Source organism: Corapipo altera, unplaced genomic scaffold (genome assembly GCF_003945725.1).
Source record: "Corapipo altera isolate COAL_440 unplaced genomic scaffold, ASM394572v1 22b, whole genome shotgun sequence".
In the NCBI taxonomy this organism is placed as follows: Eukaryota; Metazoa; Chordata; class Aves; order Passeriformes; family Pipridae; genus Corapipo; species Corapipo altera.
Genome location: NW_020884876.1, coordinates 2,944,542 through 2,964,258, shown reverse-complemented (window position 1 = coordinate 2,964,258; position 19,717 = coordinate 2,944,542). Strand labels below are relative to the sequence as shown.

Genomic DNA, 19,717 nt, shown 5'->3' with positions numbered 1-19,717 from the left:
GCAGTGGCGGCGTGGGGACTCCCGGGCCCGGGTGCTGCTGGTGCCGCCGCCGGAGCAGCAGCAGCAGCAGCAGCAGGAGAAGGAGTAGGAGGAGGCGGCGGCGGCGACGACGGCGGCTCAGTCAGGCAGTGCTGGCGGGCGCGGGGCTGTGCGCGGGGAGCGGCGCTTGCCGGGACAGCTTGGGCGAGCAGCGGCAGCGCGGGGACAGGTGAGCAGCTAGCGCGTCTCTGGGCGGTGCGGGCGGCGGCGCCGGGCCCCGGCGTGCGGCGGCGAGGGGAAGGCGGGGGGACGGCTCGGAGGGGAGCGATGGAAGTTTGACAGCACCGGCGGGTTCCCCGCCGCGCTCCGGCGGGGCGGGAGGGCAGCGGCTGCCCTTGGGCGGGCACGGCCGCAGCCGGGGGCGGAGGGCGCTCGCGGGGCACCCGCTAGGCCCGGTGACCCACTTTGCTCCTGTCACAACTCCGGGCGCGGCGGGAGCGCTGCCCGCCTGGCCCCGCGCCCGCGGACCGGGAAGAGCGGGCGCGGGGCTCCCCGGCATCCCCGGGCCGGGCCAGGCCGAGCGGAGCCGTGGGCGCCGCCTCCCCTCGCGGCCCGTCCGCCGCCGCTCCGCTCCGCGGGGCGACTCGTCCCGCGGGGGCCGGGGGGAGCCGCCCGCCCCGCCGCCCCACGCCCGGGGAAGGTTTGCGGGGTTGGCCCTCCGGAACGCGGTGCGGGTGTTTGCACGGCCGTCGGGCTGCGGTCGGTGCCCGCCTGGCCCCGGGCCCTCCCCGGGCGGGACAGCGCTGCGGGGCCGCGGGCTCCGGGCGGCGGCAGGAGCGAGCCCCGCGCTCGCCCTGCGGCAGGTGGGCTGGAGCTGCGGGCGCGTACGCACTTTGTAGGCTTTTTTTTTTTTAATTTTCGGGTAACTTTATTGCTGTACCTGCAGCATGTTCGGGCTCCGAAACCTGAGGGCTTCTCGGTAGCCCCCGGTCCTCGCCCGACTTATTGCGGCCTTAAAGTCAGTGTGTCAAATACTCCAGTGTGTGCAGGTGTGAAATAGGACCAGCGAGGAAATCCGTGGTACCTAAATTTTGTGTTAAGGTGGATCCCCATTTCTGGTTGGTTTCACTTTCAAATTCCTGCTACTTTAGGCCTCGATATAATTTTTTTTTTTTTTTCCGTGAGGAGGAGTGCTTGTGAACTAATCAAACAGACTTGTCCTGAGATTTCTGTAAGGCTGTTGTTTTCATGTGCCTGTTAAGGGCTGACCTACCAAGAGGCACAGGGAAAGTCAGATAAGGTTTTAGCTAGGATATGAAGTGGCATGTAGCGATGGAGTGGCTGGTCATAGATCCAGACCCTCTGAATCCTTAAAGTAAGTCTTTTTTTTTAAATGACATAGTTTGACAAGCAGAGCTTTTGGTGGCAGTGTGGAGTTGACCAGGCCTGCCTCTTCCTTGCTCCCCACTCTCCTCTTTGCTGCCCCCCCTCAGCTGCACCAGCACAACGGTTCGTGGAATTGTGTCCTGTAACTGGCTTGGGGAAACGATCCAGGTTAAAATTAACTACCTGGGTTGTTTTTCTTTTTTCTTTTTAATGTGGTTATATTTAACTTATATAATTTCCTTGGGTAACAAGTGTGCCAGGAGGCAAGAGGATTGTTTAAGCAAATGCTCTAGTGAAAGAAGTACTTGAGAAATAGATCTCAACTGTGGAAGTCCCGGCAAAGTTCAGTGTTAGGTTACAGTTGTTTCACACTGTTCTATCTAATAGGAATAAAATTGACTTTGTTTATAAATATCAGTGGAGTTTGGGCCTGTTATTTGAAATTAGACAGCATTTGGTTGTTGTAATAGAGGGAATTCTACTTGAGAAGTAACTCTACTTTTCTATTTTTTAAATTAACTATTAATTTTCATATGTATCTAACATACTTCTTCAAACATGTTACAGACACTGCTTTCAGATTATCAATCATTATAAGTTTGGGTTAGGTCTTTTTTGTTAGAATATGGGTACTTCTCTGAGAATTTTGTTGGTAATGCAGGAGTTACTGCTTCTTGAGAAACAATTCAAACAGGAGAAAAAAACCCCAAACTTCCGGGTTGATATTTAATAGTTTAGGGTGCCATTCAGCCATGCCTTGTTTTTTATTTCTTTCACTGCATGTTCTTACATGGAAGAGTTTTAACGCATGTAGGTAAAATAAAAGAATGCGAGGAAAAAAATGTTTTCTTTACTAGTGCTCTAAGGACCCCATAAACTCTGCTATAGCTAATTTTACTCTCTTTGTACTAAGCAATTTAAAAACTGAGTGGTAATTACTTTAAATTTAATTTGTAGTGTTGGTTAATTATCTTATTAGTATAGAATTTCACAGAAGTCATGAATCTTCATGACTGGATTGGTCTTGCTGAGCAAACTGCTGCTTTCAAAAGCTTTGAGCTTTTGCGCTTTTTTCCCTATTCTAAATTTCTGCAAGAAGTTGAAGATATAAACCAGTAGCAGAGAGATTGCCCCTCACCATCTTCACATGTTCTTTATATGAAATGTTTTTATCAACTCGTAAAGTTGTGAAATTTTTATTAAAAATGATAACTTTGTGTTGAAAACAGTTGAGAATCAAAAATGCAATTTTCTTCTGTAGGTCAGTTCACCATTTTCAAAACAGCTCTTCTTTTAGCTATGTGCTCCTTCAGGAGATATGTATAATTTGCTGTCAAAACCTCATGGCTTCAGCCTAATTTTGTAAATGAAGACTGTGGATAGTTCTCCTCTTAGAACAGAAAATTAGTACCCTAATAGTTTTTAATACAAAACACAAAATAAAATTCAGTAGTGAAGTTACACCTAAGGTGCCTTTCTTTTCATCACATTGTAGTGAGATAGTTTTTCTTGAGGCAAAGACTTTGGTAGATCTTTGAAGTAAAAAAAAGTGCATTTTAGTGTGTTACCCTTTTAAAGCACAAGTTTCCATATGAATGCTGGAAACTGTAAAGGCCAAATAATAAATCAGATGTAGAAATGTTTCTGAGGATAGGTGGTATTAGTAGATAGTTGCATAGCAAAGACAGTAGTGGTTGTTCCTGCTGTTCTTACCTTCTGTTTATTTACTTTGCAAAGTATTTCTGACCTTTCTGTGTCAATGAGCTGGTTTGCCCTGTAGAAGGCTATAAAGACGCCACTGAAGGGGTGGCACAGGAACAGGAGTCTCCAGGCTCTGGGAGAACAGTAGCTGTTTTGCGGTAGCTTTATCTCTGGAGAGGAAAAGAAGTATCTGTGAGACTACAGAGAAATAGTGGCCAAAGCATTCCACTGTTTCTCTCATCTTCAACCAATACTGCATTATTATTATTATTGTTAGTAGTGGTATTATTATTTTGGATTTAATGGTCTTTCAGAGAAAAAAAAAGAGGCGTAGGAAGCACACCTTCAGTTCCGTAGCAGAATCTGAAATGAAAGATTCCAGTGTCTCTATGTAACTCTGGCACAAGCAAATATGGCTGTATCCATTGGGAAGGTACCTCATTGCCTTCTGTGGGTGGTCCACCTGGGGAAAGCAACTTACTAGTGTAGGTAGTTATTTTCTTTAGTCAGTTAATGTAAGGCTGTAATAATTTGGAACTGTTTGTCAGACATTACCCTGTTTATTTGTTGTAGGAGTTAAAGATGTGAAATGCAAAATCACAGAAGAGGAAGAAACTCATGGTTAATGCAGCTGTGTGCTGCCCTGAAGGATTGAATTCTCAATCCCTACTCCTGCCACAAAATTCCTTTTGTAATGTAAAAACCACTTCAATTTTGGCATACCTCATGCCTGAGTGTTTAATTTTATAGTCTTAATATTCTCTTACCATACTTTTTGTGTGTAATGTAAATTCTTAATTATAGCTGCTTTTGGAATATATAATCATATACATAAAAAGTTTTGGTGCTCTGTGGTTGTCATATATCCAGTATTCTGTGGAAGCAACAAGGCTTCTCAGATTCTTTCAGGAGTTTAGCATTGTACACTTTGGACTCTATCCAACTGTTACATTTTGTCATTAAAATCAGTGAATTAGTTTTCTTATTCTGTACTGATGTTCTGAGAAGCATTGCTGAGTATATTATAAAATCATCATTAGTAGTATTAATATTTTATTAAATATAGATCCTTAAATAGTCATGCATATGAGATTCAAGACTGGTAAATACTTATATTTAGAGTGTGATGCTTATGAAGCTCAGTAAATACTATGGGCATTTCTCATCTTCATGATAAAAATGTATTCAAACCATAAATGTGGCTACTTAAATGCTTTGTCCTTAAAACTGTTTGTTTAATTATTTTAGAGTATGTGAGAAAACTTCAGTTTTGAAGCTAATTTTATTTTACCCATAATGACAGCCTGGTACCACAAGATAAATGGTGCTAGACTATAAGGCTTATGTTAAAACAGAGGAAAACACTTGGAGTAAGACAGATCTAATTAAAGTGGAATTTTAAAATAAATACGTGGCCTTGTAAACTGTAAATGGAATTCACAGTTCTGTTAAAAAGATTGTTAACAGGTATCTCTGAGAAAGATTTTGATGTATTTTATTTTGGTATATGGCCAGATCCATAAAATAATACAGAGGAGTCAAAACTGTGATTTAGGCGGATTTTGGATCTCTAGCCTCAAATAAAATTGTAGCCATGTGTTGCCTGAATTTTACAGGTTTCTAGGTTTTCCCTAGTAAAGTTTTGCAAATGCATTGAAGTTTTGTTCTCACTCAGGTCTTCTAGAATCTTGTCACAACTGAGCATCTTGGCATCTAAATTTGTTTATTATTCATAAATTAGGCAATCTGTAAATTAGGCCTTCACTTGTTCAAAGGCATGTTCAAACTACACCTGAGGCACACCTATGGGATTGGACTTGGACCAAAACCCTGTGGTGACTCTCCCTTTTGTTCAGAAGCACAAAGAGGTGAGGAAGAAGTGGTTTTGTTGATGTCTTCTTAAAACAAACAAATAAACCCCAAAAAAACCAACAAATCAAAGAAACTCCAACCGCTAAAAAACCACTTTTCGTTGCATACAAGATGGTTAAAGTCTAATTGGGCCAAAGAGAGATACTAGGCCAGTTACTTTCTTGGAGAAAAAGGAGGTGAGTACCTATGTTCTGGCCTGCGTTCTGAAAACTATTTTGTCTTTTCTTCCATTTAAAATTTTAAATGCCTTTGGGAACTGGAAACTAGGGCTTAGGTCTCTCATTTGGGTGCCCTTCTCCCTAGAGAGGCACACACACTGCTGATTCTGCTCTGTCCAGCAAAGCATTACTTTTTGCTTTCATATTCTGAAGATTGCCACTGAAATGGTAAGTTAGGATTTGATCCATCTTCCCAGTCTCATGTGGAGCTTGCTGAGTGATTATGGTTTGAACCCCTTCTGACAGAGTAGAGATTGGCTTTCAGATTTCTGTGTTCCAGGTTACTGTGCTGTAACCCTGTGCTGCTGGACAAAATGAGAACACATCTTTTTGCCCCTGCTGACATGTTAAAAGAATATATTACTCCTGTTTTGATGGGAAAAGCTTAGCTATGTATCTGTCAAGGACAGGGACCAGGATTGTGTGCACTAACCTTACCTATGTCCTAGGTCTTCAGAAATAGGTGAACGTGAAAGCGTAATACTGTGTCCACTGGTTACTTTTATAGTTTGCACCTCTATTATCTTTTTCAAAAGCCTTGCTGAGCGATACATTTCTCCCGGGCTTTGGTACCTTAGGATTGTGGGTACTGTTGTATGGAATCCCCTTGTGCCCTTTTTTAGTAAAGACTATAGTGTAGCGTTGTATTGCCTGTTACAGCCAGAGCAGGAAGCAGAACTTAATTACTAACTCATTGTGTGGTAGTGGTGTTGCTGTGGGACGCTTAGAAGAGAAGGAATACTTGGGAATGGGCTGATCATCCAGCATAAGGTCAGAATTTTAAGTGCTTTATTGTAGGGAATAGTATTATTAACAACATCATCTGCAAGAGTTTTTAGCTTGCAGATCCAGAGATTTGTGAGTATATTTCAATTGCTTAAAGAAGAATTGATCCCAGCTCCCATTATCTGCACAACTGGTAGATATCCAGTAGGTTCCAGCACTTTCTTCATCTAGCAAGTATTTGGGAACATAGAGGAGACAGGCTGGCCTTAAGTAGTAAATGGCTCTTCTAGGAGTGAGAGAAGTTAATGTGTGAATTTCCTAATGTACATTGGAAATCTTGAGGAAATATATATTTTTACAATTTAAATTATAATTTTAAAAGAACGAGAGTATGAGATACTAAGGTTGATAATAAAAAATACTTCAAAATATATTATTATAACTAATTTAGTATTTCAAATTCTGAGTGTTGCTGTTATAAATAAAACAAGTCTCCGTTTTTACGTTTGAATCAAGTTTTTAATGATATAGCAGATAATAGTCTCTGGCATTTAAAGATATTTGAAGTGTTTGGTGGCTATTTCATTGCATGTTTGATGCAATGTCAGAGACAGCCTTTTGAGTTGTGGCTGTTACTGACACGTACCCTGACAGAATAATATTCCGTGATTTTGGGTGGTTGCTGGTGAGAAGGTGGTTTTGAATAGAGAGAGGGTAAACTCCTGCTGGTGTTGAAAGGTGGGGGTTTGTAATTTTTCAAGTTACTCTTGCTAGAGAAATGCCAAAGATTTGGATTTTCGTCCATTATCCAAAAGCCTCAAGATATATTAGGGGAAAAAACCTGTCTTGTTACACAGAGTAACTTTCCCAGTCCTGAGTTCCCTAAAGCTTTATTTGAAACCTGTGATATTATAAAAAGAGAAATCAGAAAATATTTTGCCAAAATCCTATTTCTCTTGGCTCAGTAAACAACCAGGAAATTTTCTCCATTAAAAGCTGTAGGGAGTTGCCTTTTTTTAAGCCCGATATCCTAAGAAAACGTGATTTGTGCTTTTTGCCTTGTTTTCTCTTATTCTTTCCTTAGTTATTTGCCAGTAGCTTTTGAAATTGTTGACCAGTTGGAACCATGTTTGTAGGAGGAATAGAAATTGCAGACTAATGTTCCTACAGGTTTTGGGCAAGCTGGATAGAGGGGAAATGTGTCACTACCCTCTCCTGAGGGAGAGACAAAGCAATGCAATTTTGGTACTGGCCTGTTTTTTTTTTTCAGCATGCACTGGGTCTGTGTTGGATAGGAGAACAGGAGATGGTTGTATATGCCAGTGGGGCTTGGGGATTCAGGCAGAACATTGGACTGTTTTGGAAAGGGATGGGGGCTGACAATACTGTGATGTGTCAGAAGGGCGACGGGAGGGGAAACTGGCTTCTCGTGTTGGGGGAGAGGAGAGTGGGGCCACCAGAATGGTGCTTTATTCCCCACTGAAAAACTTCCTTAATGATATGCTGGTAAAAGTTATTTTGACTGTCAACCAGGGAATTATTGTCCTGATCAGAATTAGATGATACTGTTTCACTGACTGCAGGGCTGCCTGACTCTTAGTTTGGTTTAATATGTAAAATAAATATTTCTGTAATTAGAAGAATAGCATTAAGCTGTGATTAAGCGAATATTTTGCCATTGTTTTGGGGGAAAAAATGGTTTTGATGTATATCTTTGAGAAGACCAGAACTTAGATATTGCCTTTGGTAGTAAAAAAGGAAAGAAAGTGCAACTTGAGCCTAAAAAAATAGGATTTTTCCATGTAAAGGCCATAGTGAATAAGTTCTTTTAATAGTGGAGAGATGAAACTGGAAAGGGTTCTGTCTAAAGATTTTTGTTTATATCAGTTGCTGAATTAAATATATTCATTATAGCAAAATAATAATATTTTTCTCTCAGCATTAGAACAAGAGACATTACCTCCCAAATTGGATTTCCAGTAAGCTCACTTCTCTCTCTGTAACGTGGAGTTACTAGTTAAAAAGCAGGAGCTCAGCTTCTGTCTAGAATGACATTTCTCTGATTCTTTTCTGCGTGGCCTATATTTGCAGTATCTATTTATCATGATAAACAGCAGATTGAAATCTACCTCATTATGTTCAACTTGAAGATTTTTATCACGTCTCAGTGGAGAATTGTAGTGTGTCCTGCTGATAGGTTTAGAGAAACTTCTCATCATGAAAGTGAAGAAAACTTCGTTAGCTTGTGCTACTTTGGTTTCTAGAAAATTCTTGCTCTGTAATATCATATATACTTTTCAGGCCTTCAGTAACCAACATAATCTTCACAAATTTCATGGTATTCACAAATAATTCATTAATTTTAAGTATTAAAGTAGTTCATTTTTAAAATATCATAAAGGACTGCAAAATAGTTAGGTGATTCTGACTTGTGCTTATTTTAAAGTAGTTTTCATAGTAACAACAAATATTCAAAAGGAAACTGGGTTTTCCTCTGACTGTGAGTAAAAAAGCAAGTAGGAGAATGAATCACAGCTTCCAAGAACTGCTGGAATAGGAATGCAGATTCTCTCTCTCTCACACACACACGCACTTTCCTCTCTGTCAGTTTTAATGTAGTAATGTGATTTAATAAAGTCTTTCTTGCCATCCACAGCAGCAACACTCATTATATGTAATCAAGCTACTACTAGCAGTTGAGTGTTTGAGAATGAAGCTACAGTTTGTAACTAGTATGGTAATTCCAGCGATAACTCTCTAACATCTCAGCAATTTTACATGCAAGATATTTTTCCAGAGGTGTTTTTGTTGTTAAGGTGTTTTACTTCATTTTTATCATATAGGTTTTTTCCATTTCAGAAGCTTTAGTTAGACATTTTCTGCTGTGCAAAAGCTTTGCATGATGTTTCATAGATAATAAGATCAGTTCCGGCCTTGAAGAGCTTGTAATCTGAATTTCACTGACATAGAAAATTAGGAGAATGACCTCAGAAAGGGGGACAAGGATTCAAATTAATAATTGAGTCATAGTGAGTGAATAAACAAGTTGTCATTTCTAAGAACACAATAAGGTAGATCAGCAATGAGGAAGAGGAAAGTAAAGAAGAAAAAGACAGCATAAAGCAAGTCCAAATAGTATAAGGATTTGAAGGAAAAGAAGCAAAATGCTTTATTTTGTGGGTTCTGGAAAGTGTAATGAAATCAGAAAGGTAGTCTGAATCATGAGGAAGAATAACTAGAAGGTTTTAGGAAATGGGGCAGGAAAAAGATATGTAGAAACTTACAAATTATGTTGATGGATTTGACTCTAATGACAAAAAACATGAGAGAGGAAAAGGATTTGAGAATGTGCTAGTTTAATCAGTTTGGCAGGGAAGTCAGACCACAAATTATAGTACTAAGATTTATCTTTTTAACCCTTTAAGAAATGTAGCTGTTAATCGAACTTGGCTTTTAAAGTGAGTGGCAAAACAACAGGTAGCTGTGCTTGAAAACTTGATCTCGAGATCTGTTGCTGCTTCTTTTTACACCCAGTTCTTCTGTAAACTGGAGACCTTTGTATGAACTTCAGGACAATTGAGGTGAAACTATAGTTTTTAACATCAAAGGTAATTGAGGTATTACCACTTTCTCTAAGTCAAAAGGATCACAACCTTTTTTCATTAAAATAACTGAAATTGCTTTTCAAAAGTATTTTAGTTAAATTGTTACTACCTTTATATGGACAATTAAATTTATGGGTGATTTATATTGAGTTATGTTAAACTTTGTTGCCGGCATAAGAAATGAAAAATAGTGTTTCATAAACTGGTGCAGATTTTTTTAAATGCACATAAATGCTTTTCGTACCCTATAGAATATAGTTTGACATTTCTTATCTATATACTGGTATTGGATTCAAACCATTGATTTCTAACTTTAGAATATTTCATTTTACTGCATAGAAAAATAGATATGTTGTTGATAATGATCTGCCTTTCATATCCCATTAGACTTGGCAGTAGATCTTCCTCAAACACTGGCATTCTTCTTCCCCACCTTGACAGCTTCTTCTTTCTGTGTTATATGTATTGGGAGACACGGTGGTAATTTTGAAGTTGCTTTGGTTTGGTTATTTTATGTCAAAGGAAACCTGCCTGTCCTTGCATACAGTGGAAGGGAATAGATTCATGTATGCCTTAAAGGATATACTTTGCCAGGCGGGAATGCTGAATAGAAAGTATCAATAGTGGGAACCAGCAGTAAGATATTACCAAGGTGGTGCATGTGTGTTTAAAAGAAAGCACTGTATATAGGAATACAGAATTTGTGATCTGTAATAGATGGGGAGCTATTTCTTTGAATAAGTAGTGTTTGTGTGTAGAAACCTCTACTGTATAGTTAGCTTTTGCTCAGCACAACTTACTGAAATTAGTTTTTCATCAGTGAGGGGAGTTTGAGTATTTCTTGTACTGTTGTGTTTCATGTTCTTTGAGAGTTTCAAGCTGTGTTCTGAGGTGGTTCACGTGTCCTGTTTGAACCATAGTACACACAGTTAAAATTGTATTGATGCATTTTCTTTCCAGAAATTTGCATGGTATTTTACTGATGTTCTGCAAGGTCACAATATAACCCAAAGCAATTGCAGAGCACCAGTTGTAATATTAATGTTTTGCAGGCAGCATTAGAATTGTAAATTTCATGTTACCACTGGACTATTGCATTTGTCTTACAGATTTGGATTTCGGACAGTGCCAAAGCTACATAAAAGGTGATATGGAATGCTGAAGTTCTCCTTCATGGGTATTTACTTCATTATATTGACTAGAGGAACTGGAAAGTGAAATTGTGGACAGTTAAGGGATACAAATAAATAAACAAAAATGACAGGAGAGAAAACAGAAAGAAATAATCAAGGCCTCACCTCTGAAAGTTATTTTGAATGGATTAATTTTTATAGAACTGTGGGGGTTTTCTTGTTTTTCAGAAGACTGTGCCAAAGAAGGCTTTCACTCAGATGACATCACATTTGGACTACTGATGCTATCCACCCACTCTACAAGGCACAATGCATTTCTGGGTAATTTAAGTAAGTATGTAGATTTTATTGCTACTAGAACAGTAATGCTTTAAGCAGAAACATCTCTTTTTAAACCTCAGGCAAGGTAGACATTCCACTTCAGTTTCAGATTCAAATTAATGGGGCGTGTGGGCAAGAATAAACTTCAAATAAGCTTTTAATAAGCTTTTATCCTTTACACTGGAGCATGGAATGAAACAACTGAACTGTACCTGAGCTGCCTTGGAAAGTAGAAGAAAAAAAAAAAACAACCACCAAACCTCATAATGGCACTGTCCCCAGCAATGAAGTGAGCTAATATGGCCCTGTGATTTCTGGAAACTAAATTAATCTCCCTTCCAGGGATGTGTTGCAGTGAATGAGCATGTGTACTGCCACACTCACTGCTTTTCTGACTGGGTTTTGGTTTGTTTTTTCCTTTTTTTTTTTTTAGATGGTCTTGTTAAATTTGAGATGGGCTTAATACCCCATTCATGTGTATAGAAAGCAAAAGAATGCATCTTAGTAGGTTCAGGTAGCAATATCTCAGTTCACATGTCATCTTATTTGTGAAAGGGGTTGTGTCTCCTCGCTTACTTGACTGGATGCTGTGTACTGCCCAACTCAGAATGGGCCAGGAGGTGCAGATTTTCATCTTTGCAAGATTTGTCAATGTCTTACTCGCAGTAAGGTTACTTATTGCTTTGTACATCACATGAAGAGAAATGCAGAACAGATGGGGCAGTTTGGTTATGTTTCATCTTAGGAGCAACAAAGGGGTTTTGATTCAATGTATCATGAGGATCATGGGCGTAGCCTCTGTAACCCTCACCTATGTATTTATATGCTTTTTCTTTCTAAGTAGGTATTGGTTTTTGGATGTTCTGTTGGCTTTTTTGACAGGGTTAAAACCCCCCCAAGAAACTGATCAATATGTGCAGATCAGACATTAGGCCAATCTTGCTGAAACACGAGTATTTTGTCTTGCTGACAGAAAGCTTTTCTATGTTCTTCATGGCTTGTAATGTACTGGAGGTGTTTGGTCATGCACGAAGTTTGGTCATGAATGGAATTACAGGTAGCAGTGCTTGCAGTTAATGATGCTTAACACTTTCTGTTCTAAGGCCCTGGTTTAAGTTGCTTATAATTTGGTAACACTTGAATCATTGAGCAGTAATTCTTTGAGTTATATATCTGCTTAAGCTGAAATTTTACCTGACGTCAGTTTGTGTCCGAGAATGAGTCGAGGGAGAAGAAATACTGTTTTCTTGATTCAAAATGCAATGAAAACCTTGCCACTGGAAAAATAAAGCACCTGCATATGTTAAAGCGAGCAGGCAAGGTTTTAGGAGAAAACAAACCATTATGCTGCAGTATCAGACTATTTTTTGTGCCATCCCAAACTCTTACATTAGACTACACGATAGATTTCTGAAAATGTTTTGTACCAGTTCAATGATTTGCCTAAATCCATTTCATCTGTTCAAATCAGATGAGGTAGATATGTTCCAAATCCTTTTAGTCATAACCAGACAGATCTACTGAGCATGTTCTAGCTGGACTGTGAGAAGTAAACAGGACTAATCTCCTCAACTCCATTGTAATGTCAGGTACAAACACTGAGTAAGAAGATTTTCTTCTGTACTCCTTGTGCTTTTCCTTAACCCGATCACCCATCTACTGGTGATTTTGTCCTTTAAATGCTGTTTCAGCAGTATATTTACATAACTGTCATGCATTTTTTTCATTCAACTTTTCTATATTCTTTGACTTTTATTTTTTTTTTAATTACTGCTCTTGTATTCAGAACAGATCATAATAGAATTGATAGTTTTGAACAACGTGTGTGGTTAAAAGTTATTAAATACTTCTTTTTGAGTATCCTGAAAACTTCTGCATGATGTACATATTTGGTTTTGCTTTTCAAGTAACATTTTTAGACTGTGAGGACCTACTTGGTTTTATTAAGAATTTGTGTTTTCCAGGGCATATTTTAGCTTTATTTACTGCTTGTGTCTCCTTGGGTTGTTTACCTCTATCTTTACATTTTCAGTAGTCCTTTTAATTGTGTTTCTTCCTCAGAACATTTTTTTAACTTGTGCTGAAAATCCTCTGTTTAAAACTGTCCTTACATTAGAGAACTTTTGCACTTACTTATATAAAGACATCTTTTAATACATTTTTTCTTAATGGTTTTTCGTAGAAACATGAAAAGCAAATAACTAAATAGAGAGAAAATACTTTAGACACTGATTTGTAGAAATAAGAAAGATTTGAAAGTTGTAGTCACTTGTGCACGTGTAAGTGCTTTCAAAAGTGCCTCTGTGCTTCTCTGGAAATTTGCCTATGTCACTACAGGGGAACGGTGAAATCAAACCACCTTCTTATTCAGATTTGTTCTTACACAGCTGCTGTAGAAGTGCAGTGAATAAGAGGTGGCAGCAGCACAATCTGAGCCCATCCACAAAGAACGGAAGAAGTAGCATTGTAGGGCAATCGGTTATCTTGGTTGTAATCAGTGGGGCTGCTCTACCTTTCACAGTAAGAAAAATTGCAACTCATAAAATCAAAATTTGTCTCCTAGGGTATGGGGAGCTAATGATCTGAAAATGGTCTCTTGGTTCCTAACTGAGATTTAAAGGAAAAATGAGATTTGTTTCTGAGCAAGCTAAGAGATTATCTGAGGTTCTACATTTGAATCAGGGGAGTTGACTTAAATTAATAAAATACAGTAGTGGAGTTGCTGGCCAAAGCAAAAGTATGCCCTCGGCCAGGCAGAGAGATGAGAGAGGTGCTGTGTGGTAGAAATCATCATCCTTTGTCTAAAGATTTGAATTATGAAACAGAGGAAAACTGTCTTACAAGAACAGGCTGGAGACTTCCAGTTCTACTTTCTTTTGCTGAAACTAGAATTTGTAGTGTAGAAGATGATTTCAATGTTTCCACCCCTTCCTTTTGCTTATTGCAGGATGGTACTGAACTTCCTTTTTTAATCTTTTGTGGTTTTTGTATTGAAGTGATGCAGGAACATCTGTTGTTCGTGAGTAAGGAACACGGAATCTGCGTTTGGTGTAGGAGTACATGGAATGATTTATTGCATCTTAAATTTTTATGTATTAATATGAATTCAATACTACATTTATAAAATTCTGTGATTACATAATAGGGTTTAAAAAACCCAATGGAATAAGTTGTGTTTAATGATGAATATTTCTGATTTTAACTGATTTTTTGTTATTAAAACCAGAATTACTTATAAGCTCTGGGTTTTGCTTTGGAGCCCAGGTCCACACAGAAGGAGGCTTCTGAAATGGACTGTCAGTATACTTAAAATTTTCAATTTATGTTTGTATGAACACATGTATAGTGTTGTTTTGTGTTGGTTTTTCTTAAAAGACAGTTTTTCTTTAGGAATTCTTTTAAAGAGATCTGATTTTTTTTTTCCATCTAAATTTAACAGATGTAAAGGGAATCCCATTCGTTCATTTGCAAAATCTTCTGGAAATTTATTTGGATGTTGTATACTGAATGTCACTGAAAGTAGGTGAGTCTCTGAATATTTTGGTTATTTTAAGCAACTGAGTTAATTGTATGTGACGAAATCCTGTTTGTCACTTGGATTGCTAAGAGCGACTTTGTCATTTAACCTAAATCTAGAAGATTAAATTATTAGATAAACAAATGACAAAGCTCAGGAAAAAAGAGCAGCCAAACTCTTAAGCAATATATTCCTGGCTTTACTCCAAAGGTAAAATCCTGTGTATACACCAAATATATTTTATCTAGTGTTTCTGTTATGAAGTTCTTCCATTCCATAAGTTGCTTAATTAGCTTCCCTTAGTATTTGTGTGTTCCTGTGTTCTCTGAGATGAGGTTTAGAACCAGGCTAATTTCAATCTTACAATAGACTAATATTCCTGTGTCATTAATCTTATTTTTCTCAATTCACATAGTTACTTAGCACTGGATTTAGAGATCAGTTTGAATGATCGCAGTAAATACATGATCATCTTTATTCTTTTTAAATTTTGTTTGAGTTAGGGCATGTTAAATCACAGTGGTAGTGCTTACATGCCTGTCTCAGTCTACACCATCTAAATTTCCAGATAAAAAACCAATACCAACACCTCTGTCTGAAAGTTCAGATATGTGAAAATATTTTCTCTTACTGTATTTAATAGCACATGGAATAGGAGGAAATAAATGAGAAAAGTCTGAAAAAAATATGGGAGAAACAAGAATTAAAATATTTTAAATGAAAAAAACCAGGATATAAAAGATGAAGTAAATAAACAAAGAAAAGAGAAATGAAGCCTAAGCAATAGGGATATCCAGGTTCATGTCTTCTGCTGAATTCTGGATTAGGGGAAATGAATTATTCTTGTGGAAGCCAGTAGATTGTCTTTTATGATGATCCTTCAGTGACCTCAAGTATTCTGAGCTGACACCTGTGTTTGTTAGTGTGGCTTGAAAAGGTAGGATATAACTATATGCATTGTCACTGTGATTTGGAACATTAAAACTGCTTTGGACAAAATCTCTCTGTCTCCCCTTACCACTTAGTTGCTCAGGGTGTTGGAACTACACTCAGTTCTCAGAAAAATAGTCTATAAGTTCTACTGCAAGTGCAAAGTACTCTTCTGTCTGTACTGGGTAAATACAAGTTTGCATCAATCATGAAATTCTTGGAAAAAGGTGAATGGTCCATGTGATGGTTATATTTCCTTCTGGAGACCAGATGAAATCTAATCCAAATAAACCCTCTTGAACAGCTAGCATAGAGTGTCAGCACCAGCTGCTTTGATCTGCTGATCCATTTCTACTGTTTCAGATTACTTTGTAATGGAGACATAGCCAAAATTGTTCACTTTGGTTGTAGGTCAGTAGATGAGGGCAGTGAACACCTATGATATGTATTTATGCTACAAATCCAAGTATAAGTTTCGAAACTAATATTGACAGGGTTTTTTTTTTTTTGCAATTTTGTGAATACAAACTGTCAGTGAAACAAATAAATATTACAAGTTGCAGTGAATCAAATGACTAAATCATAACTGTCTTTTGAAATTCTGATCATTTACCTTTTCTTCCATGCTTATATTTTAATATTGTTAAAAACAGAAGTATTCTGATTTCTTTCCAAATTTTTATATAGAATTCTAAAATTTATGTGCTTCCCACTCCACGTGTTTTGCTCAATCTACTCATTTACCTTGAAAAAAACAACACAATCAGACCAGTGCTTTATTGCACTCATAAAGTAGGAGCAAGACAAAAAAGAAAAAGAGATGGTCTTCGCAGATGTTTGCCGTTATTACAATTTTTTGTGCCTTGAGCTCTCATAAGTCATGACTTTTTTTTTTTTTTTTTGCTAGAATGGATACCTGCATTTGAGGTTGTAGATGGCAACTGGTAAGGTTTTGAAAATCTAAGTAATATTTAGTTGCCAGTGTTAATTCATTTTATCTTGCAGTTACAGTTGAAAGAGTTCTCTCCACCTACCCTGTGTAATTTTAAGTTCAGAGGTTCCCAAGAATTTTGCATGCTTAACATTAGTGTAATATCCCACATGTCTAAGCCAATTATTACGACTAAACTAAGTTATATTTCTTGTTTATTACATCCTTGCAGATTTTAGGCCTTGTCTTTCAGCATTTTTTTCCTGGAAAATTTCCAAGATTCAAGTAAGATTTCTGTCGATAGGGACATTTAAACAAACAGCCTTTTAATATAATCATTAAAAAAACCCCTACAACCTGATAAGATTGTAGTAGCATAAGTATCAGCAGTATTTGGGAAAACTTTGTTTGAAAAAAGTCACTGGCTTGAATACAAAAAATAAAGTTGTTTGCAGTCTTATTTAATTTGTTCATTCGATTCCCTCATGTTGTAATTAGTATAAACATATTGTAAAAGTTAGCATATTTTATTCTCTTAGCTTAAGCATCTCTCCCTTCAATTTGTGTAATCATTCCTGAAATAGTGATTATTACAGGCACAATTGCATTTGGCACTTGAGCCCAGGGTAGTGGTGGAGTCCCCATCCATGGAGGTCTTTAAAATTTGTGTAGATGTGACACTGAAGGAACATGCTTTAGTGGGCTTGGCACTGCTCGGTTAATGGTTGGACTCAATGATTTTAAAGGTGTTTTCAAACCTGAACAATTTAATTCTATTCTGGAAAAGCAATGCATTAAGTAAAAATCAAAGTTTAGTACTCAGCTGCTTCATATGGCAGCTTAGAGAGTAGACCTCATTGAGGCAAGTACAAGCCTCAGTTTAATATGAAGTAAAATATTGAGAGTCAAAACATGAGAGCTGTAAGCCAGTAAGTTACAAAGAGTCCTCATTATTTTAAGTAATCTTGTCTTATGAATATTGCACTGTTATGTTGATGTGCTCTATCTGCATATTTTTTAATGTGTTTGTCATAAATAAACTGTTTCAAGCATTAATGTGGGCTTAAATACAATACAGCTCTTTTCATTAGACTGTTAGCATGTGACCTCAACATGTATTTCATGTTAGTTTCAGGATTTCCTGTGAATATTGATGGCTTTTGATATCCTGTTTCTCAATACCAGTGTTAAATAGGCCACTAGCAAGATCCTAGGCCTTTGAAACCATACTCACAATGTGCTGAGCAGAAGAGAGTTAAATAAAATCTGACTTTGAGGACTCATTTGAAACTTTGTAAGGTTTACAGGGGTTATCAGGACAGAATCTGAATTTCCAAAAATGCAGAAAGGAACTAAATTTGTGACCTTTTTTCCCCCATAACCTAGTCTTGAAAATTCTTATCTTACATATTGTAGCAGCAAAGCTTAAAAAAAGTTTGGCGTAGAATTTCCTCAGTTATGTTTTGTCTTTCAGATAATGTCATGATCTTAAAATATTTTTGAAACAATGGGAAATAGCTGACAGAGTTTTTTCTAGGAGCATTGAATTAACCTTCAAGGCACTGGAAGCCTTCATTATAAAAAGCCCTAATATCTGAAGGTTAATATTGCCATCATAATTAATCAACTTAAATTACAATTAAATTGACTGGACTCAACATATTGAAGATGATAGTGTTTTATGGGAACAAAGAATTTGTTTTTGGTCTTTTGCTGCTTCTCTGGTGACTCTCAGAAGGTGATTTCAGTAGGTTTTCTGGACACATTTAGCACAAGCTCTGAAAGTTTCTGCTCATGTTAGTAGCAAGCCACAAAGGGACAAGAAAAGTGAACTTTTTCTGCCTTGATTTTGTCCATTCTTTAGCCAAGACAGCAGTTGAGACATTTCCTCTCTGTTCCAATTGCAAAACTTCTTTTTTTTTTCTTTTTAACTTTTCCTGTTAAGGCACTTCTTGCCTTTGTAATATGAAGTATTTGTCCTGTACTTCAGGTTTTGCAGTCACTGTAGTTCCAGTTGAGCCTGGACTGTTATGTTGAAAGTTCTGACAAAAGAATAGCTCTAGTGTTTTGTTAAATGAAATTGAGGAGTAGTGCAGTGTAGGGGTTTGGAATTCTGTAACTATGGTATTGTTTTTTCAATAAAAGGTAGTTGTATTGAGAGAAAAACTGAAGGATCTGGCAGACACTAGAATTCTAGAAAATTAAGTCTTCTGTTAAATCTTGTTAATCTTACAAACATAACAGTAAGCATGCTGATACAAAACCTATTTTGTCACTTTTTTGAATAGAGTCATAGAAAGGCTTGGGTTGGAAGAAACTTTAAATATCATCCAGTTCCAACCCCCCACCATGAGTAGGGAATGCCATTCACTAGATCAGGTTGCTCAGGGTCACATCCAACCTGGCCTTGAACACTTCCAGAAATGGGTCATCCACAACTTCCCTGGGAAACCTGTTCCAGTGCTTCACCACCCTGTGAGTAAAAGAATTTGTTCCTAACATCTAATCTAAATCTCTGCTCTTTCAGTTTTAAACTATTCCCCTTTGTTCTATAATTATCTGCCCATGTAAAAAAAAAGTTGCTCTCTCTCTTCTTTGTAAGCTCCCTTCAAGTACTGTAAGGCCTCAGTGAGATCTTGAAGCCTTCTCCAGGCTGAACAACCCCAGTTGTCTCAGCCTGTCTTTGCAGGAGAGGTGCTCCATCTGTCTGATGATCTTTGTGGCCTCCTCTGGACCCATTCTGACAGGTCCACATCTACTTGTGCTGAGGCCCCCAGACTTGGATGCAGCACTCTAGGTGGGGTTTCACCAGAGCAGAGTAGAGGGGAATCACCTCCCTCAACCTGCCGGTCACTCCTCTTTTGATGCAGCCCAGGATACAATTGGCTTACTGGGCTGCAGACGCATACTGTAGGCTCACGTGCAACTTTTTATCCACCAGCACCCCCAGACTTTTTTGGCAGGACTGCTCTCGATCTGCTCATTCCTCAGCCTGTATTGATGCTGGTGTTTGCCTCGACCCAGGTGCAGCACCTTGCACTTGTCCTTGTTGAACTTCACGAGGTTCACATGGGTGCACTTCACAAGTTTGTCCAGGTCCCCCTGAATGGCATCCTTTCCTTCTGTGGTGTCACCTGCACCACTTACTTCATGTTGCCTGCAAACTTGCTGAGGGTGCACTGGATCTCACTTCTGTGTCATTGATAAAGAGCACTGGTCCCAAGACAGAGCCCTGAGGGACACCACTTGTCGCTGGCCTCCACCTGGACACAGAGCCATGGACCATAACTCTGCGGCTGCATCCATCCATCCAGTTCCTTATCCATCTAATAGTTCACCATTCAGACCTGTGTCTCCAATTTGGAGAAAAGGATGTTGTGTGGGACCATGTAAAAAGA

General features: G+C 38.4%; 1 protein-coding gene across 7 annotated transcripts in view; it reads left to right on the top strand.

The window, feature by feature from the left end:
- The window catches only part of CLOCK (clock circadian regulator), a 64,885-nt gene continuing 45,168 nt past the window's right edge, over positions 1-19,717 (top strand). For 3 of the 7 annotated variants that reach the window (XM_027636378.1, XM_027636372.1, XM_027636377.1), the window contains exons 1-2: positions 1-208; positions 10,849-10,950. The gene's annotated coding sequence lies outside the window, so the exon portion shown is untranslated. Of the gene's footprint in view, positions 209-10,848; positions 10,951-14,370; positions 14,465-19,717 lie in introns of those variants that run through there. The other 4 variants (XM_027636373.1, XM_027636374.1, XM_027636375.1 and 1 more) reach the window with 3 other exon arrangements.